We start from the raw sequence: 26,050 nt of genomic DNA, 5'->3' as shown, positions 1-26,050 counted from the left end.
CTAGCATATATGAGCACATGAGTGTTCGCTCGGCCTTCGATCGGCCGGTAACATGCTGAGAATCATATATAAGGATAAATGCCTCTATGCTTGGGCGGAGCTTTGCGCGAATGAGCATAAATGAGCATGTGGGTGCTCGCTCCACCTTCACTCGACCGGCCACATATCCCTCATATCTTTCTTGACCTAAACCTCTCTTTCACTTATCAGGTCGACCTATCATAACCCGTATCAGTACTCAAAAATTATTTTGACCTAATATATTTTGCTAAGTGATTGTTTGAACATCAATGTGTCCAATGCACCTCAATGTTATTAAAAAAATGCCCAAGGCACCTGTAATGCATTGGAGGTGCATGGGACATGCACGAATTATGTTATATTATTAAGAGCAAAAAAAATTAAATTGAAAAAAAAATCGGATGTGTACGAGATGTGCGGCATAAGGTCCTTATGTTATCATTTCTACACATATGTATATATACACGAAATTGATATGTTGTCCGACGCCTCCTCGTGACCGTGAGCGAAATCCAACGTAAGCTATCTAATGCGACTGAAACTTAAGTTTTTTAATCTCTCTCTCTCATCTACATGCAACAACTTTCCTCTCTTTCCTCTTAAATTAAAATAAACAACTTTTCTCTCTTTCTTCTTAAATTAAAATAAAATTCTTATTTCTCTCTTCTCTAATTGCATACAACAACAACTGTGGAATTGATTTTTAAAAGTGGTGTAGCTGCTATAATGTTGTAGCAGCTACTACACAATAACTGCCACATGTTATAGTAACTACACAATAATTGTGTCGGAGGGCCTTGCTAGGGACCCGGCCCCTTCCCTGGTCTTTGGTCACTAATGCTTTGTTGGATCGTCGGATTGTATGCAGGATTGAAGGAAAGCTTCATTTCAAGTTGAAGAAGTCTTCTATTGGTTGAGAAACCATCCACTAGAGCCAGCGTGCCATCTCCTCAGCCTTTAGATAAAATCAGTATCATTTCTAAATATATGTGTGTGTGTGTGTGATTTGTGTTATAATGCTAAATAAATCACAATGGAGTCGTAACATTTATAATAATCCACTTAACACTTGCTAATAAGACCGGACAAGAACCATAAATAAATCCTAAACCAACACCATGGCACTAATTAGGAATGTGTACATAATACCAATGAAAAAAAAAGGAAGTGATAGTGTAAAATGTGCATAACACTAATTCGGAAGTGATAGTGTAAAATGCCTCGTTAATTGTCTGATCTTGCTCATGTAAAGAGATGTTGTGCTAAGGTAAAATACCTCCTATGATTTACTTATCTATATCTTGCCATGGGGTCAACGACGTTGGACTGTTTGAGGTGAACGATATCACCTTTTACTCCAATAGCTAGTGTGCACTCATAAATACAAACCTTATTTTTAGCTACTTTGAATATATTAAATCCAATTGCTTTCATAGCTCAGTTGGTTAGAGCACCCGTTTAGTAAGCGGGAGGTCTTGAGTTCAAATCTCAATGAAAGCATATTAATTTTTGAAAATCAGATTATTAATGAAATGGGTTTATAATTTTTTTAATTATTCATCAAATTGATGGTAAATACTAAAGGAATATTGTTGTTTGTAATAATGTTTTTTATGTATACTTAATTAATTGAGAAACATTTTTAGTCAACTAAAGCAATCCTAATTATTAGTGGACATCTTGAGTTCAAATCTCAATGAAATGGGTTTATAATTTTTTTAATTATTCATCAAATTGATGGTAAATACTAAAGGAATATTGTTGTTTGTACTAATGTTTTTTATGTATACTTAATTAATTGAGAAACATTTTTAGTCAACTAAAGCAATCCTAATTATTAGTGGACATCTTGAGTTAAAATCTCAATGAAAGCATATTAGATTTGAAAATCAAATTGTTAAAATGTTTTAAGTTAAGTTTTATTATTTTTCTAACAAGTTTGACTAAGTATGTAGGAAAGTCCTAAGTGATCTCAGGAAAGGTGAAAGTCCTAGTTGAGGTTAGGCAAAAGAAGTTCTAGTGAACACTAGGCAGATGGAAAGTCTTAGTTGCAACTATATAAGGAAGTTCTACTCTGTGGGACTCGCAAAGTCTTGACAGGTCGAGAATGTTGGGTAGAAATTCTAGGATTGAGGATACTAGGTTAAAGTCTTGGGGGTCGTGGACACCTAGTGAAAGATTGAATAGATCGGGGTTCAGACTTCCAATGAAAAGTTCTGAGATCTCGAATACTGAACAAAAGTCCAAACGGTCTGAAGAACCGATTTAGCAAAAGATAAACTCTCCTAAAAGGAGTAGATGAGGATGCATTCCTCGTAGAGGGAACAGTTGGTGTTAGTCTGAGCTGGAGTTTCAGCAAAAGGCAAAGTCAAGACCTGACAGTCCGGAGACTGTTAAATATTACTCTGCTTTACATATTATTACTTGTTGGGATAACTTGGTGTTGCAAAAAAACAAAGGCTGGAAAATGACTGGATCCAAGAGCCCGGACTAGGGCAAATCCAGACACCCAAGTGAGCTGAGGTGGAACATGCAGATTAGACAGCGTACGTCATAGTCTAGGTGCTCGGAAGGGTTTGGGCACTCGGAGGTGGATAAAACTAGTCGAATAGAGTTTCGACGAGAGCACGCCATGTCAACACTATGGGGGCACCCAGGGACTCGTCCAGGTGACCAAATGGGGCTATAAAAGCAGGGTTCGACCAACACCTTGAAGACATCAATTCCAATGACTTTCGCTCTTGCGCATTGATCAAGATAAGACTCTATGACGCCCAAACACTGCTTTGATGATCGAAAGCTCAAGTCTTCAAATCTTTATTTGTCGGTAACTTTTATATATTTGCATTTACATTTTAATCGAGATATCCTTTGTAATACTTCGAATTGTTAGTAGATTGCCCAATTAAAGTTATTGATGATCACGAGTCTTGGAGTATCAGTTATCACAAGCTCAAAACCATGTAAAATCAACATGTGACAATTGTTTCTATTCTTTCGTCTCTTTGCTTTCGTTCCATTGCGTTATTCTCTTTGATAGTTTTACGAAAAAGTGAAAAAGCCATGAGTGTTATTCACCCTCCCTCCCTTCTAGCACTTCCGATCCAATAGTATATAATCTGGAGAACTAGACGAACACATAAGAACTGGTTTCGTCTCATTCCTAGCTCTCTAGGTCCATTAACCGATTTCGAGCAATTTTTTTAAAAAAAGCACGCAAGTTTGTGATGAATTTGATATTTATTCTAAAATTTGCAACAAATCCATGGATTTGTTGAAAAATTTGCGATGAATCCATGGATTTGTTGCAAATTTTGTAACGAATTCCAAATTTGTCATAAACTTGGGTATTTTTTTTAAAACTAAATTTCCTGAAGTCAATTAATAGACCTAGAGAGTTCGAAATAAGACGAAACCAGTTCCTATATGTTTTTCTATTTCTCCTGATTTTATAAATGTACTCAAAAATTATTTTAACCCAATATATTGGGCTAAGTGATTGTTTGAACATCAATATGTCCAATGCACCTCAACGCTATTAAAAAAATGCCCAAGGTGCCTCTAATGCATTGGAAGCGCCTGGGCCATGCACGAATTATGTTATAGTATTAAGAGCAAAAAATTTAAATTGAAAAAAAAAATCGGATGTGCACGAGATGTGCGACACAAGGCCCTTAGGTTATCATATATATATATATATATATGTTGCCCGACGCCTCCTCGCGACCATGAGCGAAATCCGATGTAGGCTATCTGACACGACTGAAACTTAAGTTTTTTAATCGCTCGCTCTTCTACATGCAACAACTTTTCTCTCTTTCCTTTTAAATTACAATAAACAACTTTTCTCTCTTTCTTCTTAAATTAAAATAAAATTCTTATTTCTCTCTCCTATGATTGCATACAACAACAACTATGGTACTGATTTTTAAAAGTAGTGTAGCTGTTATAACGTTGTCGCAGCTACTGCACAATAACTGTCACATGTTATAGTAACTACATAATAATTACGTCGGAGGGCCTTGCCAAGGACCCCCTCCATGGTATTTGGTCACTAACGCTTTTTTGGATTATCGCGTTGTGTGTAGGATCAAAGGAAAGCTTCATTTCAAGTTGAAGAAGTCTTCTATTGGTTGAGAAACTATCAACTAAAGTCAGTGCGTCATCTCCTCCGCCATTAGACAGAATCAGTATCGTTTCTAAATATGTGTGTGTGTGTGTGTGTGTGATTTGTGTTATAGTGCTAAATAAATCACAATGGAGTCGTAACATTTATAATAATCCACTTAACACTTGCTAATAAGACTGGACAAGAACCATAAATAAATCCTAACCAACACCATGACACTAATTAGGAATGTGTACATAATATCAATGAAAAAAAAAGGAAGTGATAGTGTAAAATGTGCATAACACTAATTCGGAAGTGATAGTGTAAAATGCCTCGTTAATTGTCTGATCTTGCTCATGTAAAGAGATGTTGTGTTAAGGTAAAATACCTCCTATTATTTACTTATCTATATCTTGTCATGGGGTCAACGACGTTGGATTTTTTGAGGTGAACGATATCACCTTTTACTCCAACAGCTAGTGTGCATTAATAAACACAAACCTTATTTTTAGCTTCTTTGAATATATTAAATTCAATTGCTTTCATAGCTCAGTTGGTTAGAGCACCCGTTTAGTAAGCGGGAGGTCTTGAGTTCAAATCTCAATGAAAGCATATTAATTTTTGAAAATCAGATTATTAATGAATCGGGTTTATAATTTTTTTAATTATTCATCAAATTGATGGTAAATACTAAAGGAATATTGTTGTTCTTACTAATGTTTTTTTTGTATACTTAATTAATTGAGAAACATTTTTAGTCAACTAAAGAAATCCTAATTATTAGTGGGCATTTGAGGACGAGTTCAAATCTCAATAAAAGCACATTAGTTTTTGAAAATCATATTGTTAAAAGGTTTTAAGTTAAGTTTTATTGTTGTTCTAACAAGTTTGACTGAGTCTGTAGAAAAGTCCTAAGTGATCTCAGGAAAGGTGAAAGTCCTAGTTGAGGTTAGGCAAAAGAAGTTCTAGTGGACACTAGGCAGGTGGAAAGCCCTAATTGTGACTATATAAAGAAGTCCTAGTCTGTGGGACTGACAAAGTCTTGGCAGGTCGAGGATGACGGGTAGAAATTCTAGGGTTGAGGATACTAGGTTAAAGTCCTGGGGGTCGCAGACACCTGGTGGAAGACTTAACGGATCGGGGTGCAGATTTCCAATAAAAAGTCCTGGAGTCTCGGATGCAGAGTAAAAGTCCAAACGATCTGGAGAACCAATTTATCTATAGGTAAACTTTTATATATTCAGATTTATATTTTATCAAGATATCCTTTGTAATACTTCGAACTGTTAGTAGATTGCCCAATGAAAGTGATCGACGACTGCGAAGTTTGGAGTATGAGTCATTACGAGCTCTGAACCAAGTAAAATCAACATGTGTCAATTGTTTCTATTCTTTTGTCTCTTTGCTTTCTTTCCGCTACGTTATTTTCTTTGATAGTTTTACGAAAATGTGAAAAAGCCATGAGCATTATTCACCCCCCCTAGCACTTTCGATCCAACAGTATATAATCAGAAGAACTAGACAAACACATAGGAACTGTTTTCGTCTCATTCTGAACTCTCTAGGTCCATTACTTCGGCCAATTTTTTTTTAAAAAAAAATATGCAAGTTTGCAACGAATTTCATATTTATTCTAAAATTTGCAACAAATCCATGGATTCATTGCAAAATTTGCGATGAATCCATGGATTTGTTGCAAATTTTATAACAAATTCTAAATTAGTCGTAAACTTGGGTATTTTCTAAAAAAACTAAATGTATGAAGCTGATTAATAGACCTAGAAAGCTCGGACTAAGACGAAACCAGTTCCTAATGTTCTTCTATTTCTCATAATTATATAAATGTACTCAAAATTATTTTGCACCATATATTTTGATAAATGATTGTTTGAACATCAATGTGTCCAATGCACCTCAACGCTATGAAAAAAATGGCCAAGGCACCTCTAATGCATTGGAGGCGCATGGGGCATGCACGAATGACGTTATAGTATTAAGAAAAAAAATTAAATTGAAAAAAAAATCGGATGTGTACGAGATATGCGGCATAAGGTCCTTAGGTTATCAATTATACACATATGTATATATACACGAAATTGATATGCTGCCCGACGCCTCCTCGCGACCATGAGCAAAATTCGACGTGGGTTATCTAACGCAACTGAAACTTAAGATTTTTAATCTCTCGCTCATTTACATGCAACAACTTTTCTCTCTTTCCTCTTAAATTAATATAAATAACTTTTTCTCTTTATTCTTAAATTAAAATAAAATTCTTGTTTCTCTTTCCTATGATTGCATACAATAATCATTGAAAAATCACTTTTTACTTCGTCACAGATTACTTCGATAATTACGAATTTTGAAGTAGTATATAATAAATAACTTCGATAATAATATTGGAGAAGTAAAAAAGAATGTTTTACTTCGCATTTAAAAAAATGCGGGCTTCATCCTTATTTTTTGGTAGTCCATTACTTCAGCATGATATATTTGATAAAGTAAAAATGTAGTATAATTTATAGATGTTGAAGTAAAAAGATGAACCGGATATTTTTACTGGAACAAAATACAATTAGCGCCCAAAATGCCTTACGCCCAAACTACTAGCGCGCGACCCCCGTTCTCTAACCCTAGAAGCCAATCTCTTCCCTGTTCTTTTTGCTAATCTCTTTCCCCTCTTCCCTACAATTCTTTGAACTGCCAATCTCTTCCCCCTCTTACCCTAGCCTTTGAGGAGAGTTATTCATCAACATACATTTTCTCTAGACTTCCAGCGATTTGAGGTATGTAAAAACTACCAATCTCTTCCCCTAATGACGTTCTTTTGCTTTTCTTTCTTTGCCTTGTGAGATTTAGGGTTAGAGAACATAAATAGAAGGGGGAAAGCTTCTTTTGAGGAGGCAGAGGAAGGAAAGTTGAGGAAAGGAGGAAGGCGAGGATGTGAAGGAAGATGGAGAGGATGGAGAGCTTCCTGAAGCGGAACTTTAAGGTGGTGCACAAGAACCCGTCAGAGGACGCGCAACCCCAGTGGCAGAGGGCCATCGGTGCCTTCATCAAGAATTGTTGACGCTGCTTCCACATGGTCCCTGATCTCAACAAGCAATCGGTCGTCGAGGCCAAGAAGCTAATGATCCAGGTAATAAAATCGATCCATAACTTCTCTCTCTCTCCACTGTTTGACCGGATCGGACTTGGTTCTTGTTGGATTCCGATGCGATTGTATTTTTGGTTTTTTTAATTTTTCTCATTCTTTGTTTTTCTCTTATTTGCGTACTTATGTAGCAAGTTAAAGTATCAACAAATGCTCATGCCGTTTTTGTTAGAATATTTTTTTTGCTTGAATAACCTCTAATTGCTTGAAGTTGTGGGCACCTTGCAGTTTGCTCACCAAAAGTATGTGCAGAAGTGGTGTAACAAGAAAGGTGACACTACTTGTGAGATATGCCTATAGGTATTCTCTGATTTATCTGGTGGGCGATCGATATGTCTAGCTGATAACTTGCCTCTATTCTTGATATTGATTGTAACATCATTCCACCAATTCAAGATAGGATATATTGCACCTCCCAAGTTATTTCTTTATAGGACTATGCCTATGCATTTCAGGTACTGACTAACTATTTTTCTTTAATTTGATCAAACATTCTTTGTTAGTATAGCAATGGTTGTATTCTCTGCTCTATGGTTTAGGGGAAATTGGGAGGTCTCAAGTTAGAATATTCACAACCAACAATATTTTATGGTGACACAAACTGACCATGTTTTCTTGAGACCTAAATATGATCACACAGCTTCAAGTGATAGAAATATTACTTATTATCGCATAGCCGCCACAATCGTAAATGAAATTTCAGAAGCCTAAGTTTTCATATGATAATTATGAAGTATAAATGAGTTTTTTTTTTTATTTTACAGGTCATGATTATTTTGATTCTATGGCATTTTCTCTCTTTTATTACTAATGGAGTTGAAGAATGCTTGGTCTTGCTTTTCATAGTAAGTCTTTGCTTGAACTTTATTGTATGCTGTAAAACTTAATTTTAGCAAATGTCAACTTACACATCCATCAAAAATAAACTCAACTGTTGTTGTTGAGGGCTATTGGGGTTGTCCTACCTCTCTATGTTATCCTGAGAGCAGTGTCGATATTTTGTCAATGCAAACTGCAGGTGGCTCTGCTTTAATTTTACTAAGTAACATTTTAAGAAGGATAAAGTAGCAACTGAATTATTCCTTTCAATTGTGTTTTTGTGTTTTAGGCAATGCATGTCTCAGTTGGTTGATCTTTCCACAAATGGTGTCAAAATGATCAAGACTGTGTGAGTAAACATACTCTTATATTATTTTGCTTTCAACGTTGTTCATCTTCACAAAATGTACATTACCAAAGATGAGGTATTATTCTAGGCAGTTAATCTCCTAGATTGCTATGAGGCATTCCTGAAAGTCAGTCCTCAATGTTTATTGGTTTCTTCATAAAAACTAGCAGATACTTGTGAGATGTTCATTTGTAGTACTAGTATCTCTTGTTTCATATAACCATAATCAGTTTGACAAGCTTGTGAAGTAAATAGTTTCTGCTTTATACATTGATGATTTGACCAATTCTTGACAAAGAATGTGGGATGTTGTGTTAAGTAATTTGTTGAATTTTCACTATTTTTGGTTAGTGCAGTCTTGCATGAGATCCTGGATGATTCCACTCTGGTCCTTCTATATAGCATTTTTCTTTTAAGAAGTTTAACATTTTGTTTTGGACACAAGTAAACAAACCTTGTGATAATTATCAAGTTTCACACTTTCCTACTTTTTCTGGTTAACTAGAAAACTCTTGGAATACTTTGGCAAAATGATACCTACTGGAATTGAAACTATCAAATGCTTGTATTCTAACAGACTTGATTATTGTCAGATATTCCTCATCTTACTCTTTTTTTTCTCATAGTTGTCTTTATGTTGTAGTACAAATACTTATGATGATCACTTGGAGTTTTATTTTCCACTCACTCTGTCAAAAGAATCAGTTTTATTTTCCACCCAGTCTGTCAAAAGTTTGATTCTGTGCATCTCCTATTAATAGACAATGTCTTACTACATACTAGTCAATATTATATTTTTATTTTTGTAGGTACCATTGGATCTTGACTATCATCAATGAAGATAAAAATATGATATATTTATTGGATTCTATATCTAATAGAAACTGAGACGATGCATGGAAAACTATAGTGACCAAATATGTAATAGATTATGTTGATTTTGAATGCATTCACTTATAAATATGATAAAAATAACTTTTTTACTTTTTAAAACGTAGTGGGGTCAAGATGTACAATGTCTTGAAGGGTATTACTAAAGGACCATATTTTAAACAAATAACGGTATGCATTATACCTATGTATTAAGACATGAATGGATAGTTCTTATTATTTGGATTGTGACCGTTGCATTACTTTTTCGATTACATTATAGGGTAATCTAAAATAAAATGGTTCTGTTGAATGTGAATATTGTGTGATAAGGTACATGAAAGAGATACTTGAATGTGAAAATTTACAATTGGAGAAGATGGTAAGTTTTTTCTTTATGATATATAATAGATGTGAAGAGTTCCAATACATATTTGTTTTGTTTTATCCCTTAGCCCATGGATAACTAAGGCAAATCAAATTGTAATCTAGTAGGTTGTGCCCATCATGCTTTGTTGCCTATGCATATGATTGCCCATCTAGCCATCTGTTGAAATTGTTGCATGCATCTACTTGTATATTTTTCTTAATATGCTTTGTTTTCTCTTTTTGAATTGAATTATTTAAGATCTTTATAACTCTTATATTTTCATTTGTACAGGTACCATTGGATCTTGACTATAATTAATGAAGATAAGAATATGATATATTTATTGAACTCTTTGAGTAACAGAAACTGAGACTATGTTTGGCAAACTATTGTGACCAAGTAACCAATAGATTATACTAATTTTGAATGCATTCAATTCATCATAGGTTGTAAAAATAATTTCCTATTGTTTACAATGTAGTGGGGGTCAAGATATACAATGCATCGAGGGGTATTTCAAAAGGACTAGGTTTTAAACAATTGACAATATGTATTGTGACTATATATTTAGACAAAATTTAATAATTTTTATTATTTGGATTGTGACTTCTTGCATGGCATTTTCAATTTCATTAGGATAATCTTAAACAAAATGGTGGTGTTGAATATGGATATTGTATGATGCGGTACATGAAAGAGATAGTCTTGGATGAAGATTCACAATTATAGAGAAAGGTGAATTTCTTCTTTATGAAATATTTTCTTTATAAAATATTGAGTCATTTTTTATTGATCCTCAAACTTCTGTTAATGTTTCAGTTTGCAGCATCAAAAAATAGACAGTATTACAATCAATCTCAGTATGATGAAGTCAAAAGTGAATGAAGCGAATTCGTCTACTTCTATGTGGGTGCCTAAGTGTAGGCTATGATATACATTTTAGACATATATTTAGAGATTTATGGATACAAAAGTTTTTGGGTTATGGTTAGACATGTCTTTTATGAATACACTTTTAGATTGTATTTGATACATATTTATGATATATTTGTTTAATTTTGGTGGTAAAAAATAGTGTTGTAGTAAAATATTATAATATAAATTTTCTTCAATTAAAATTATATTGCAGTAAAATATGGTCAATTACTTTGATACTATAAATAAATGATGAAGTAATACAACAAAAAAGACTTCACTAAATTTAAATAGTGGTGTAGTTAAAGAAACTATTTATTTCACTACTGATCAAATTTATGAAGTAGTTCGTATAAATTACTTCACTACATTGAATTTTTTGTGTAGTAAAATATACTCTGTTGCTTCTATACTATGATGAAGTAATACAATAATAAATACTTCAACCAAAACAAATTATACAGAAGTAAAATTAATCATTTACTACACCAGAATTCAAAAATTGTGAAGTTGTATACCTATTTTACTTCGTCAAACAATGAAACCTATGAAGTAATATATCATCAACTACTTCGGTCATTTTACTGGTCTCGATGAAGTAATAGAGTTTTTTTATTTCGAAAACGGTCCAATTTTGAACCGGTTTTAGACCGGTGATAGACTTCGGCAAACATGTGGTGAAGTAAAAAATTGACCCTTTTACTTCACGTGCGTCTACTTCGGTAATTATCTACCTATTACTTCGGATAATATCCGAAGTCTATTGTCGATTTTCACATAGTGTATGGTACTGATTTTTAAAAGTGGTGTAGCTGCTATAACGTTGTAGCAGCTATTACACAACAACTGCCATATGTTGTAATAACTACACAATAACTGCGTCCGACGGCCTTACCAGGTACCTCCTCCCTAGTCTTTGGTCACTAATGCTTTGTTGGATTGTTGGGTTGTGTGCAGGATCGAAGGAAATCTTCATTTCAAGTTGAAGAAGTCTTCTATTGGTTGAGAAACCATCAACCAAAGCCAGCATGCCATCTTCTCAGCCTTTACATAGAATCAGTATCATTTCTAAATATATGTGTATGTGAGAGAGAGATTTGTATTATAATGCTAAATAAATCACAATGGAGTTGTAACATTTATAATAATCCACTTAACACTTGCTAATAAGACGGGACAAGAACCATAAATAAATCCTAAACCAACACCATGACACTAATTAGGAATGTGTACATAATATCAATGAAGAAAAGGAACTGATAGTGTAAAATGTGCATGACACTAATTAGGAAGTGAAAGTTTAAAATGCCTCATTAATTGTATGATCTTGCTCATGTAAAGAGATGTTGTGCTAAGGTAAAATACCTGCTATGATTTACTTGTCTATATCTTGTCATGGGGTCGACGACAGTAGACTGTTTGAGATAAACGATATCACCTTTTACTCCAATAACTAGTGTGCACTAATAAACACAAACCTTATTTTTAGCTGCTTTGAATATATCAAATCCAATTGCTTTCATAGCTCAGTTGGTTAGAGCATCCGTTTAGTAAGCGGGAGGTCTTGAGTTCAAATCTCAATGAAAGCATATTAATTTTTGAAAATCAGATTATTAATGAACCAGGTTTATAATTTTTATTGTTGTTTGTACTAATGTTTTTTTTATACTTAATTAATTAAGAAACATTTTTAGTCAACTAAAGCAATCCTAATTATTAGTGGGCATTTAAGGTCTTGAGTTCAAATCTTAATGAAAGCATATTAGTTTTTGAAAATCAAATTGTTAAAAGGTTTTAAGTAAAGTTTTATTATTGTTCTAACAAGTTTAACTAAGTGTATAGGAAAGTTCTAACTGATCTTAGGCAAGGTGAAAATCATAGTTAAGGTTAGGTAAAAGAAGTTCTAGTGGACACTAGGTAAGTGGAAAGCCCTAGTTGCGACTATATAAGGAAGTCCTGGTCTGTGGGGCTGGCAAAGTCTTGGCAAGTTGAGAATATCAGGTAGAAGTTCTAGGGTCGAGGATACTAGGTTAAAGTCCTAGGGGTCACAGACACCTGGTGGAAGACTTAATGGATTGGCGTTCAGACTTCCAGTAAAAAGTACTGAGGTCTTGGATGCTGAGCTAAAGTCTAAATGGTCTAGAGAACCGGTTTGGCAATAGGTAAACTCTTCTGAGAGAAGTAGATGAGGATGCGTTTCTCATAGAGGAACCAGTAGATGTCAGCCCAATCTAGAGTTTCAGCAAAACTCAAAGTCAGGACCAGACAACCCGAAGACTATCAAATATTACTCTGCTTTACATATTATTACTTGCTGGACTAACTTGGTGTTCCAAAAAAACAAAGGCTGGAAAATGACTGGGTCCAAGAGCCCGGACTAGGGCAAATCCAGCCACCCAAGTGAGCTAAGGTGGCACACGCAGATTGGACAGCATATGTCATAGTCCAGGTGCCTGGAAAGGTCCGAGCACCCGGAGGTGGATAAAACTAGTCGAATAGAGTTTTGACGAGAGCACGCCACATCAACACTATGGGCTATAAAAGGAGGGTTCGACCAACACCTTGAAGACATCAATTCCAATGACTTTCGCTCTTTTAGGTTGATCAAGAGAAGACTCTACAATACCCAAACACTGCTTTGATGATCGAAAGCTCAAGTCTTCAAATCTTTATTTGTCGGTAACTTTTATATATTTACATTTATATTTTATCAAGATATCCTTTATGATACTTCGAATTGTTAATAGATTGCCCAATGAAAGTGATCGACGACCGCGAAGTTTGGAGTATGAGTTATTACAAGCTCCGAACCAAGTAAAATCAACATGTGTCAATTGTTTCTATTCTTTCGTCTCTTTGCTTTCTTTCCGCTACGTTAATTTCTTTGATAGTTTTACGAAAATGTGAAAAATCCATGAGCGTTATTCATCCCCCCTCTAGCACTTTTGATCCAACAGTATATAATCAGGAGAACTAAACGAACACATAGGAACTAGTTTCGTCTCATTCCGAGCTCTCTAGGTCCATTACTTCGGGTAATTTTTTTAATAAAAAATACACAAGTTTGCAACGAATTTCATATTTATTCTAAAATTTACAACAAATCCATGGATTCTTTTCAAAATTTGCGATGAATCCATGGATTTGTTGCAAATTTTGTAACGAATTCTAAAATTCGTCGTAAAATTGGGTATTTTTAAAAAAAAACTAAATTGCATGAAGCCGATTAATAGACCTAGAGAGCTCGGAATGATACGAAACTAGTTCCTAATATTCTTATATTTCTCCTAATTATATAAATGTACTCAAAAATTATTTTGACCCAATATATTTTGCTAAATGATTGTTTGAACATCAATGTGTCCAATGCACCTCAACGCTATTAAAAAAATGCCCAAGGCACCTCTAATGCATTAGAGGCGCATGGGGCATGCACGAATTACGTTATAGTATTAAGAGCAAAAAAATATTAAATTGGAAAAAAAATCGGATGTGTACGAGATATGTGGCATAAGGTCCTTAGGTTATCAATTATACACATATGTATATATACACGAAATTGATATGTTGCTCGACGCCTCCTTGCGACCATAAGCAAAATCTGACGTGGGCTATCTAACGCAACTGAAACTTAAGTTTTTTAATCCCTCTCTCATTTACATGCAACAACTTTTCTCTCTTTCCTCTTAAATTAATATAAATAACTTTTTTCTCTTTGTTCTTAAATTAAAATAAAATTCTTGTTTCTCTTTTCTATGATTGCATACAATAATCACTATGGTACTAATTTTTAAAAGTGGTGTAGCTGCTATAACGTTGTAGCAACTACTACACAATAACTGTCATATATTGTAGTAACTACACAATAACTATGTCCAAGGGCCTTGCCAAGTACCCCCTTCCTAGTATTTGGTCACTAACGCTTTGTTGGATCGTCAGGTTGTATCCAGAATCGAAGGAAAGCTTCATTTCAAGTTGAAGAAGTCTTCTATTGGTTGAGAAACCATCAACAAAAGCCAGCACGCCATCTTCTCAGCCTTTTGACAGAATCAGTATCGTTTCTAAATATATGTGTGTGTGAGATTTGTGTTATAATGCTAAATAAATCACAATGGAGCCGTAACATTTATAATAATCCATGATCCTGTCTGAATCGTTGAATCAACAGATGCTGGGCACGTGGCACTCTCGTCGATGACGTAGATCTCCGGCCGGTCGTACGGTACTCCGGCGAACCTGCAAAGAAATCGGGCCGGGAAGGGGTTCCCGGCAACGATCCTCCGACGCTCAAGTCAGGAAAAACTCGACAACAAAGAAGTGGCTCCAAATATCGTAGAATGCGTACCTCCGGTGAAGGGATGAGGCCCTTTATATAGGGCTGGAAAGGGATTCACGCACACAGATCGAGGCGAATACGTGTCCTCAGCCCATACCTCAACATGGGCTTGTCAGAAAAGCTTACCTGACCCCTTACTGCTACAGTCCGAACACGTCTTTGATGGGACAGCAGAACCCTGTCATGAGATCTTACGTATGGTTCGCTCGTGGGCCATATCCGCTGTCAGAAGATGTTTCCCAGTACTGTTCTCTTCTTACTCCGGGCCGAGTGTCCGACCGGACGGCAACCCTCTTGCTCCCAACCAGTCGGACATACGTGTTGGTCCACTTAGGGTATTCCTGGTAGTGTGCTCTATGGAGACTGATCGCAGTATTGCTACCTCATGCCTCCGGCCGAGTGGGCCACCCGCTCGGCCATACAATCCTGTTCAACGAGCGTCGGAACCCTAACTCCTCGCCGGGTACCTTTGACTCCGATGGGACCTCGCTCGGTCGATCGGTCGGCCATTTGACCCTTTGACTTCCACGTTGCGTTGACTTCCCTCAGCGGGGGGATCCCTCTTCTTATCGCCGGATCAATCCACTTAACACTTGCTAATAAGACCGAACAAGAACCATAAATAAATCCTAAATCAACACCATGACACTAATTAGGAATGAGTACATAATATCAATGAAAAAAAGGAATTGATAGTGTAAAATGTGCATGACACTAATTAGGAAGTGATAGTGTAAAATGCCTCATTCATTGTCTGATCTTGCTTATGTAAAGAGATGTTGTACTAAGCTAAAATACCTCTTATGATCTACTTATCTATATCTTACCATGGGGTCGACGACACTGGACTGTTTAAGGTGAACGATATCACCTGTTACTCTAATAGCTAATGTGCACTAATAAACGTAAACCTTATTTTTAGCTTCTTTGAATATATTAAATTTAATTGCTTTCATAGCTTAGTTGGTTAGAGCACCCGTTTAGTAAGCGGGAGGTCTTGAGTTCAAATCTCAATAAAAGCATATTAATTTTTGAATTAAAATCAGATAATTAATGAATTGGGTTATAATTTTTTTAATTATTCATCAAATTGATGGTAAATACTAAAGGAATATTGTTGTTTGTACTAATGTTTTTTTTTATACTTAATTAATTGAGAAACATTTTTAGTCAACTAAAGCAATCCTAATTATTAGTGGACATTTAAGGTCTTGAGTTCAAATCTCAATGAAAGCATATTAGTTTTCGAAAATCATATTATTAAAAGGTTTTAAGTTAAGTTTTATTGTTGTTCTAACAAGTTTTACTGAGTGTGTAGGAAAGTCCTAACTAATCTTAGGTAAGGTGAAAGTCCTAGTTAAAGTTAGGCAAAAGAAATTCTAGTGGACACTAGGTAGGTGGAAAGTCCTAGTTGCGACTATATGAGGAAGTCCTGGTCTGTGGGACTGGCAAAGTCTTGGCAGGTCGAAGATGTTGAGTAGAAAATCTAGGGTCAAGGATACTAGGTTAAAGTCTCGGGGGTCGTAAACATCGTAAACACCTAGTGGAAGACTTAACGGATCGGCGTTCAAACTTCCAGTAAAAAGTCTTGAGGTCTCGAATACTGAGCAAAAGTCCAAACGGTTTGGAGAACCGGTTTAGCAATAGGTAAACTCTCCTGAAAGAAGTAGATGAGGATGCGCTCCTCATAGAGGGAGCAGTAGGTGTTAGTCCGACCTAGAGTTTTAGCAACACTCAAAGTCAGGATCAGACAGTCCGGAGACTATCAAATATTACTCTGCTTTACATATTATTATTTGTTGGACTAACTTGGTGTTCCAAAAAAACAAAGCCAAAAAATGATTGGGTCCACGAGCCCGGACTAGGGCAAATCCAAGCACCTGAGTGAGTTGAGGTGGCACACACAGATTGGACAACGTATGTCATAGTCCAGGTGCCCGAAAGGGTCCGGACACCCGGAGGTGGATAAAACTAGTCGAATAGAGTTTTGACGAGAGCACGCTACATCAACACTATGGGGCACCCAGGGACTCGTCCAGGTTCCCGAATGAGGCTATAAAAGGAGAGTTCGACCAACACCTTGAAGACATCAATTCCAATGACTTTTGCTCTTGCGCGTTAATCAAGAGAAGACTCTACAATGCCCAAACACTGCTTTGACGATCAAAAGCTCAAGTCTTCAAATCTTTATTTGTCGGTAACTTTTATATATTCACATTTACATTTTAATCGAGATATCAATTGTTAGTAGATTGCCCAATGAAAGTGATCTATGATCGCGAGCCTTGGAGTATGAGTCATCACAAGCTCTGAACCAAGTAAAATCAACATGTGTCAATTGTTTCTATTATTTCGTCTCTTTGCTTTCTTTCCGCTGCATTATTTTTTTGATAGTTTTACGAAAAAGTGAAAAAGGCATAAGCGTTATTCACCTCCCTCCCCCCTCTAGCACTTTCGATCCAACAGTATATAATCAGGAGAATAAGAAGAACACATAGGAACTACTTTTGTTTCATTCCGAGCTCTCTAGGTCCATTAACCAACTTCGGACAATTTTTTTTTAAAAAAATACAAATACACAAGTTTGCGATGAATTTGGTATTTATTCCAAAATTTGCAACAAATCCATGGATTCGTTGCTAAATTTGTGATGAATCCATGGATTTGTTGCAAATTTTGTAATGAATTTCAAATTCGTCATAAACTTGGGTATTTAAAAAAAAAACTAAATTGTCTGAAGCCGATAAATAGACCTAGAGAACTCGGAATGAGACGAAATCAGTTCCTATATGTTCTTCTATTTCTCCTGATCATATAAATGTACTCAAAAATTATTTTGGCCCAATATATTTTGCTAAGTGATTGTTTGAACATCAATGTGTCCAATGCACCTTAACGCTATTAAAAATATGCCCAAGGTGCCTCTAATGCATTGTAGGCGCATGGGGAATACATAAATTATATTATAGTATTAAGTGTAAAAAAAAATTAATTGAAAAAAAAAATTTGTATGTGCACGAGATGTGCGGCATAAGGTCCTTATGTTATCATTTATACACATATGTATATATACACGAAATTGATATGCTACCTGACGCCTCCTCGCGACCATGAGTGAAATCTGATGTGAGTTATCTGACGTGACTGAAACTTAAGTTTTTTAATCTCTCTCTCATCTGCATGCAACAACTTTTTTCTCTTTTCTCTTTTCTCTTAAATTAAAATAAACAACTTTTCTCTCTTTCTTCTTAAATTAAAATAAAATCCTTATTTCTCTCTCCTATGATTGCATACAACAATCACTGTGGTACTGATTTTTAAAAGTGGTGTAGCAACGTTGTAGCAGCTACTACACAACAACTGTCACATGTAGTAGCAGCAATTGTGTAGTAGCTGCTACAACGTGTTACAGTTATTGTGTAGCTACTGCACCGTTATAACGACTACTGTACAATTGTAGCGGCTACTGTACCGTTGTAGCGACTACTTCATAATTGTAACGGCTACTGCATAGTTGTAGTGGCTATTGTACCATTGTAGCGGCTACTGTACAATTGTAGTGGCTACTACACAGTTCTAGCAGTTACTGCACAGTTGTAATAGCTGCTGATCCTGTCCGAAAGCTGAATCAACGGACGCTGGGCACGTGGCGCTCTCCAAGCGGCTGACGTAGATCTGCTGACTATCCGCCCGGACCTCCGGTGAACCTACACAGAAGTCGGGCCGGGAAGGGGTTCCCGGCGACGACCCTCCGACGCTCAAGTCAGGCAAGCAAGCAGTGAAAAAGTGGCTCTCCAAATATTAGAATGCGTACCTCCGGCGAAGGATGAGGGCCTTTATATAGGGCAGCGGAGAAGTGAGTGTACACATACCGAGGTGTACATGTGTCCGCTGCCCATGCCCCAGTAAGGGCTTGTCAGTGAGCTTACCTGACCCATACTGCTACAGTCCAAGCATGTCCTCGATGGGACAGCGGAACCCCCTGTCATAAGATTTGAAGTATGGCCTACATGTGGAACATACCCGCTGTCAGAAAAAGATGTCACTTGTCCTTTTGCCCTTACTCCCTGGAGAGAGTCCGGCCGGCCAGCTTCCGCGACATCTGGCCAGACGTATGCGGTGGTTTACTTAGGAAGATTCTTAATCACGTGCTTTGTGGAGACTATTAGCAGTATGCTACCTGAGGGCTTTGGCCGAGCATGCAATCCGATCGGCCCTGCGATCTTGTCCGCTAAACGCCGGAACCCTGACTTTCGACGAGACGCCTTTAACCATCAACTAGACACCGGCTAGCCGCCCGGCCGGTCGAACCCGCCCCTCTCCACCCGGCCATCTGCCACTTTGACTTCCACGTGGCGTTGACTCCACCGGACGGGGGGCCCTTGTTCTTATAACCGGATCACTTGCCTCCCCTTCAAGTCTAGTCGAAGGAGGCGATTAGTCCGACTGACTGGACTGCTAGCCTAGCCGGGCGGCGCCTTCAGGCACACCTAATCCGCTCGGCTTTTCACAGGGAGGGTCTTTTAAGGTTAGTCAACAGCAACCTTCCTCGGATCTCCTCGTAACCCGTGCCAATCTTCGACATTAAGGCTGAGCATGCGCTCATTAAATGCATCGAATGACCGAACGCCACGTGGCGAACTGTCGTCATCGTATGGCGGCGGCGGTGTGGTGCTTTGATGGGATCGAGGCGGTTCGAAATGGACGGCGCGATGTGCACTTTGATTCCCGTGACCTGGATCCAACGGCGGAGGCCGCCCGTCCCCCGCTATATAAAATCTTCGCTCTCTCCTATTCCCCTCACTTGCTTTCGCGATTTCTACCTTTGTCTCTGGTGTTTCGGTGCTCCGGCGATTCCATTCCTGCTTTCCGACGCTTTCCGGCGCCTCTTCCTTGATCCTTTTTCCTCGCAGTAAGGCTCTATACATTTTCTTTCTTGTTTCCGGTGTTTACTCCGTATTTGTCTCCCCAGTTTCAATCCTTGAAACCTCTTTTCGCTTGCTGTTGTTTTTCTCCTGCCTTTTGCTTTTTTGATTTCTTCCGATCGGCCCATGGCTAGCTCTTCTCATCCTGTAGACCAGTCCCTTGGCCCTTGGTACACTACCATGCAGTCACGATTTGATCAGCGTGACTTTGACACTCTAACTGATAATTTTGAAATCCCCGAAGATTTTGAACTTCTTTTAGCCGGTCCTTCCGCCCGGCCGCACAGGCCGCCGCGCGGAGCTTTCTGTGTCTTCTCCGTTCATCATAGATGTTTGTAATTTTTTCGGTGTGCCGCTCGGCAGTCTGGTACCCAACACCTTTCGTCTCCTCTGTGGTGTTGTTTTGTTCAAAATTCACAACATCCCCCTCCGACCGGAGGTCTTTTTTTATTTCTATTATCCCAAGCAAGCCGAGCTGGGCACCTTCATGTTCCAAGCTCGGCCCGGCTTAGTCTTCTTCAACAAACTACCTTCTTCCAATAAACATTGGAAGGATTATTTTTTCTACATCCGTATGCCCGATCAGGCCAACTTCCCGACCAAGTGGCAGGTCAGCCTACCCCCCACTCCCGAGCTGAAGAAATTCAAGACTCGACCGGACTACCTCCATGCTGCAAATATGCTAGCCGGTCTGTGACTTGACATCAATAAGCTTCTTCAAGAAGGAGTGATGTACATCTTCGGCCTGAGTCCCATACGGACTCCTCTTCCGACCGGCTTCGGTAAGAATTTTACTTGGGCATTTGCTTTGATTGCTAACTGATTTCTTTTCTTTCCTTTGCAGCGGACATCGTCATGGATTCGGTGATAGCCGGCGTTTTGAAGAGAAAGGCGTCAGCTCTAGAAGCCGCGGCGGCCAAAGAAATGGAAGCACTGGGTATCCAGCCGGTCGGATCCCATGAAGGAGAAAGCGGGACTCAGGCTGAGTCAACCGCTCTGGCTTCTCAGCAGAACGTGGCAAGCGTAGCCACTCCCAGCGGAGGACAAACTGCCCTTGAAGAAGGTTCCGCTCGGGAAGAGGGACAACCTCTACCAAAGAGACGCCGAGTGGAGACTCCCCTTCGGTCGGCTACCTCCGCGGTCTAACCATCCAAGCGGGTCACTGCGACTGCTCGGGGCAAGGCGCCAGAGGTCGAAGCCATTTCGTCCGACCGGACGCCTTCTGAATGGGACGAGTCGGCTGCTCCAATTGAGGCTACTCCAGTCAGCACCCTTCCGCCCACTCGTCACTCAGTCCCGCGCTCAACCATTCATTCCCAGTTTTTCGCGCCGGCTTCTGATCCCCTTCCAACCGCCGGTCGGACGACCCACGGCCATGGCCGCACCGTACGAGTCACTCTTCATCTCTCGACTGAAGAGTTGCTGCCAGAAGCCGACCGACCCACCGCGCCCGAGCACACCATTACCTTGAAAGGGCCCCTAGCGGAGATGTGGGCCGACGCTCGGGCGCGCATCGCGATGATCCCCCTCCGCAACTTGGCCAATAGCCACATGCAGGAGGCCACGGGGGTAAGTTCATTTTTTCTGAAGTTTTGCATGCATTCTTTCCGATCGGCCACTAACAATTTCCTTTTGCCAGAGATGGGTGGAGGAGATAGCAGTCTCCAACCGCCTAGCGATGGTGGATGAAGAACTGAGACAACTAAAGGCGGCAGTCGGTCCGTCCGGCTCTCAAGGCCCTTCATATTCTGAGCTGCAAAAGGAGCTGAAGAAAGCTCAGGATCTGCTGGCGGCCGAGCAGAAGAAGGCGGTCGATCAGGCTCACGCCCTTGCCGAGTCCGAGCGGCAAGTCAAGTCGCTTGACACAAAATTAACCCTGGCCACCACTCGGAAAAATACGGCTATCTCCGATCTGGAGAAAAAGAACGTGGAGGCTCGGGGCTTGGAGCTGAAGGTAAAGGAGCTGACGGAGCAGCTCGACAGGGAGAAGGCGGGCCGCTCGGCCGACGCGGACAAGCTTCAGAATCTGAATGAGGCCCTTACTGGCTCCCAGGCGGCTTTCAAAGAATATCAAGATGCCGAGCCGAGTCGAATCGCTGCCTTAAGACAGAGCTACATCCGGTCGCCTGAATTCTCAGAGAAAATCTGCGAGCGGATGTACACAGCCTTTGACATGGCTATGACCGCCACCACTACATATCTGAAGTCTAAGGGTCTTCTTCCGGAGTCTACTACTATTCCGACCGGCGATCAAGTGGTGCTCCTGGAAAGCATCCCCAAGACCCTTTATGATTACATTGAGTAGACGTCGGTAGATGTAGTTGGGCCGCTAGGCCAAAAAATGATCTTTTCTGTACTTAGGCCGCTCGGCCTAAAGTTTTAATTTTAATGCAATGTTTTTCTTTCATGTACTTTGTCCTTTTGCTGGTGAATATGTGTTGCCCGCTCGCCTATTATCACCTCTCTGGTATTTGAAAGGTTACTAAGTATTTGGCATTGCCCTTCCGCTTGGCTTAATACGTAATATTTCGACTACTTAATATTCCGCTTTGACGTCGGTCGAGTACCTTTGGGTGCTGGGCCGAGCGGAACGTAGAGACGATCTAACAATATTGGAGGCGAATTTCTGGGGCAGTTGCATTCTTTTTATTGGCATATTCCGCTCGACGGGTTTATAGACGCCGGCTCGTCTCTCGATATTTAACGTCGGAGCTCGACGGTCTTCCGCTCGGATGATTTATAGACGCCGGCTCGTCTCTCGATATTTAACGTCGGAGCTCGACGGTCTTCCGCTCGGATGATTTATAGACGCCGGCTCGTCTCTCGATATTTAACGTCGGAGCTCGACGGTCTTTCGCTCGGATGATTTATAGACACCGGCTCGTCTCTCGATATTTAACGTCGGAGCTCGACGGTCTTCCGCTCGGATGATTTATAGACGCCGGCTCGTCTCTCGATATTTAACGTCGGAGCTCGACGGTCTTGGGCTAATCTTTAACATAGCCGCTCGGCAAACACACTAGCCATCCTTTAATTCATTTCTGCTTCATTTCTGCTTCCTGCATTACAAGGACATGGGCGACTAGAATATACACAAAAATGAGTTACACCAGTGCACCTTTCATCCGGCACGATAAGGCTGGAGATGATTCGCACTCCATGGCCGATCCAGCTGTCGTCCATCTTCATCCTCCAAATAGTAAGCGCCCGAGCGGAGCTTTTCGATAACCTTGAAGGGGCCCGCCCAGGGGGCTTCCAGCTTGCCGACGTCGCCGACTGACTTGACTTTCTTCCAGACAAGGTCGCCGACCTGGAACGATCTGGGGATCACGCGCCTGTTGTAGTTTTGCTTCATCCGTTGCCGGTACGCCATCAGCCTGACGGACGCCTTGGCTCGCTCCTCGTCAACCAAATCTAGCTCCATGTTCCTTCGCTCGGCGTTGCCTTCATCGTAATTCTGGATCCGGACGGATTCAACACCGACTTCGACGAGAATCATCGCTTCACCGCCGTATACCAGATGAAAAGGCGTGACGCCCGTTCCTTCCTTTGGAGTCGTTCGAATGGCCCATAGGGCGCCCGGCACTTCATCCACCCAACTTCCTCCCAAATGGTCGAGCCGAGCGCGCAGAATACGAAGAATTTCTCGATTGGCTACTTCGGCTTGACCATTGCTTTGGGGATAGGCTATAGATGTGAAGTGTTGTTCGATGCCATAGCTTTTGCACCAATCTTCAAGCAATTTTCTTGTGAACTGCCGCCCGTTATCGGAAATAAGTTGTCGGGGGATGCCGAACCGACAGATGATGTTCTGCCAAATAAATTTCTTGACCATTTGCTCGGTGATCTTGGCTAGTGGCTCGACCTCCACCCACTTGGAGAAGTAATCAACCGCCACCAATAAAAATTTTCGCTGTCCGATCGCCATAGGAAACGGACCCACAATATCCATTCCCCATTGGTCGAACGGACAAGAGACAGTAGCGGCCTTCATTTCTTCCGCCGGTCGGTGAGAGAAATTATGATACCTTTGGAAAGAAAGGCACGTCGCGACGGTCCGAGCGGTGTCTGTTTGTAAAGTTGGCCAGAAATATCCGGCCAGCAGAATTTTCTTAGCTAGCGACCGTCCGCCCGGATGTCCTCCGCAGGATCCTTGATGCACTTCTTGGAGGATGTACGCCGCGTCTTCCGAGCTCACGCATTTCAAGAACGGGCGAGAGAAAGCCTTCTTGTATAGTTGGTCTCCAATGAGCGTGAACCGACCGGCTCTCTTCCTCAGTAGCTGGGCCTCATCTCGATCGGACAGTGTGGTGCCCGAGCGCAAAAACTCCATGATTGGTGTCGTCCAGTCGCTCGGCAACATGAGGCCCTCCATCCGGTCGACGTGCGCCACCAAAGATACTTGTTCAATTGGCTGCTGGATGGCGATCGGCGTTATTGAGCTTGCAAGTTTGGCTAACTCATCAGCCGCTTGGTTCTCCGCTCGAGGTATCTTTTGGATAATAACTTCTCTAAAGTCGGCCTTGAGTTTCTCGAAGGCTTGAGCGTAAAGCTTAAGCCGAGCGTTGTTAATCTCAAAAGTACCTGTGAGCTGCTGAGCGGCCAACTGAGAGTCTGAATGCAGCGTCACCCGTCCGGCCCCTACATGCCGGGCGGCCTGTAAACCAGCTATAAGAGCTTCATATTCTGCCTCATTATTCGTAGCTCTATAATCCAGCCGGACGGATAAGTGCATCTTCTCTTCTTGGGGAGACAGCAATAATACACCAATACCGCTCCCGAGCCGAGTGGACGATCCATCTACAAATACCTTCCACATGGCTTCGGGCTCTGGCCTTTGTACTTCGGTGACGAAATCCGCCAAGGACTGCGCTTTTATCGCCGACCGGGGCCGGTATTGAATGTCGAACTCGCTCAACTCCATTATTCATTTGATGAGCCGTCCGGACGCTTCGGGATTCAACAGCACTCTTCCCAATGGGCTATTCGTCCGGACGATGATAGTATGAGCCAAGAAATAAGGACGGAGGCGCCGAGCGGCGAGGACCAAAGCGAAAGCAAGTTTCTCGAGCCCGGTGTAGCGAGATTCAACATCTTTTAAAATATGGCTCAGAAAATACACAGGCTCTTCTCCGCTCGGCCTTACTAATGCTGAGCCGACGGCTCGTTCAGTAGAAGATAAGTAGATACAAAGTGGCTCACCCGCAGCTGGCTTGGCTAGTACCGGAAGAGAATTCAAATATGTCTTCAGATCTTCGAACGCCCGATCGCATTCTTCGTCCCAGTGAAACTTGGTGGCCTTGCGCAAGATTTTGAAAAAAGGTAGGCTCCGGTCGGCGGTCTTTGAGATGAATCTGGACAGAGCAGTTATCCGACCGGTCAAGCGCTGCACTTCCCTCAAATTTCTTGGGGGCGGCATATCTTGTAAGGCTTTCACTTTGCTGGGATTTGCTTCAATACCCCGCTCGGTCACTATGTAACCCAGGAAACGCCCTCCTTTTGCTCTGAACAGACATTTCATGGGATTTAGTTTAACTCCATACCTTCTTAGCGTTCGGAAAGTCTCCTGCATGTCTTCCAAGAGATCGGTCGCTCGGACGGACTTGATGAGAATGTCGTCCACGTATACTTCCAGATTTCGCCCGATCTGCTCCTTGAACACTTTGTTCATCAAGCGTTGGTAAGTGGCTCCCGCGTTCTTCAGTCCGAACAGCATCACATTATAGCAATATGTGCCGTCGGCGGTGACGAAGCTAACCTTTTCTTGGTCTTCACGGGCGAGCGACACTTGATGATAGCCTTGGTAAGCGTCGAGCATACATATCAGCTCGCAGCCGGCCGTAGAGTCCACCAGTTGATCGATCCGGGGCAGGTGATAAAAATCCTTTGGGCATGCCTTGTTAAGGTCCTGAAAATCGATGCACACTCTCCACTTATTGTCGGGCTTGGAGACAAGCACCACGTTAGCCAACCAGCTCGGGAATTGGACCTCGCGTATGTGGCCGGCCTCCAGAAGTTTCTCAACCTCCGACCGGATGATAACATTCTGCTCGGCGCTGAAATCCCTTTTTCTCTGCTTCACCGGCCGAGCGTCCGGTCGGACATGTAGCTCGTGCTGCACTATGCTCAGCGAAATTCCAGGCAGCTCGTGCGTCGACCAGACGAAGACATCACAGTTTC

At 40.5% G+C, this 26,050-nt stretch overlaps 4 non-coding genes across 4 annotated transcripts; all 4 read left to right on the top strand.

Moving 5' to 3' along the window:
* Positions 1 to 1,447: 1,447 nt before the first annotated feature.
* TRNAT-AGU lies at positions 1,448 to 1,521 on the top strand. Its single transcript has one exon. It is a non-coding gene; the product is annotated as a tRNA-Thr (tRNA).
* A 3,149-nt stretch (positions 1,522 to 4,670) lies between these two features.
* TRNAT-AGU lies at positions 4,671 to 4,744 on the top strand. Its single transcript has one exon. It is a non-coding gene; the product is annotated as a tRNA-Thr (tRNA).
* A 7,380-nt stretch (positions 4,745 to 12,124) lies between these two features.
* Positions 12,125 to 12,198, top strand: TRNAT-AGU. Its single transcript has one exon. It is a non-coding gene; the product is annotated as a tRNA-Thr (tRNA).
* Positions 12,199 to 15,893: 3,695 nt separating this feature from the next.
* On the top strand, positions 15,894 to 15,967 carry TRNAT-AGU. The gene has a single exon. It is a non-coding gene; the product is annotated as a tRNA-Thr (tRNA).
* The last annotated feature ends 10,083 nt before the right edge of the window (positions 15,968 to 26,050 follow it).

The sequence above is a fragment of the Zingiber officinale genome, chromosome 4B, assembly GCF_018446385.1.
Source record: "Zingiber officinale cultivar Zhangliang chromosome 4B, Zo_v1.1, whole genome shotgun sequence".
Lineage (NCBI taxonomy): Eukaryota > Viridiplantae > Streptophyta > Magnoliopsida > Zingiberales > Zingiberaceae > Zingiber > Zingiber officinale.
This window is presented reverse-complemented; position numbering and strand designations above follow the sequence as displayed.